The sequence below is a fragment of the Schistocerca nitens genome, unplaced genomic scaffold (assembly GCF_023898315.1).
Source record: "Schistocerca nitens isolate TAMUIC-IGC-003100 unplaced genomic scaffold, iqSchNite1.1 HiC_scaffold_162, whole genome shotgun sequence".
NCBI classification, from domain to species: Eukaryota; Metazoa; Arthropoda; class Insecta; order Orthoptera; family Acrididae; genus Schistocerca; species Schistocerca nitens.
In genome coordinates this window covers 207860-209037 of record NW_026045703.1, presented here as the reverse complement: position 1 = coordinate 209037, position 1178 = coordinate 207860, and the positions used below count along the sequence as shown (strand labels likewise).

Here is a 1178-nt window from a genome sequence, read left to right as displayed (position 1 = left end):
AGTGGGTTTTAAGTGTGTTGTTTCGGAGTGTTTTTAATACTGTGGCCGACTTTTAACCTGTGCCTGTGCATCTAGTGACTTCCATGTGTTTTACGAATCACCAATTGTGTTTTTTAACTTTCTGGTGACTTTTTTTAACTGTCCCCAATGAACGTCTACATATCAGTGTATATTTACCTCCATTTTCTCCCCTTACTCTGTTTTATGTTCCCCCTTTTTACCTCCTTATGTATGTATTATTTTATTCTTGTTTTAATTGTCATATCACTCGGCTGAAGAGCGGCGGATTGTGCTGCTGACAGCCCTCCCCTGCCCGTATGGGGCAGGGGAATGAAATCACAATAAAGAAAAAAAAAAAAAAAAAAAAAAAAAGGCAGACGCGTGGATCGGACAGATTGCTTTCACCGTAACAATTTTTGGAGGCTTAGATCGTATGTTGGCGATCTTTGCCATATAACTTTGTTGAAAGATGGAGGTAAGAGATGGGCACGTAACACGTAACTGTTCCAATACAAAGTGATTAGGAGGAGGAGATTAGTGTTTAACGTCCCGTCGACAACGAGGTCATTAGAGACGGAGCGCAAGCTCGGGTGAGGGAAGGAAATCGGCCGTGCCCTTTCAAAGGGAACCACCCCGGCATTTGCCTGAAGCGATTTATGGAAATCACGGAAAACCTAAATCAGGATGGCCGGAGACGGGATTGAACCGTCGTCCTCCGGAATGCGAGTCCAGTGTGCTAACCACTGCGCCACCTCGCTCCGTACAAATTGATTAGTACAATGTAATGTTTCGAAACAGTGAAATAGTGTGTGTTTAGTAATCGAATAGACCTACACATTTTATTATCTTTAATCTCTACTGTATAAATGTGTCCATACAAACACAAATGAGGTGCGAGAGCGCTAATCATATCGCAGAAAGTATGACTTTCACTTAGATGTCTTGGCAGTTTCGTATTTCCTGCAGCTAATGCGCTGCTTTCGTGTCGTGTGATTTTCATACTTTTCAATTGGCTGAGGACAGTGTTTGTATGTTTGACATAGTAGAGTTTGCCAAACTCGTTTCCCTGTATTCTAGCTCCTAATTTTGATAGGTTTTATGAGTGAAAATCCGTATGTGCTCTTGAAAAGGCATAAGATGTAATTTATTGAGATAGCATTCTGGGAAACGAGGCACTG

The 1178-nt window shown here is 41.8% G+C and overlaps 1 non-coding gene across 1 annotated transcript; it reads right to left on the bottom strand.

Moving 5' to 3' along the window:
* Positions 1-685: 685 nt before the first annotated feature.
* Positions 686-758, bottom strand: Trnaa-cgc (transfer RNA alanine (anticodon CGC)). The gene has a single exon. It is a non-coding gene; the product is annotated as a tRNA-Ala (tRNA).
* Positions 759-1178: the final 420 nt, after the last annotated feature.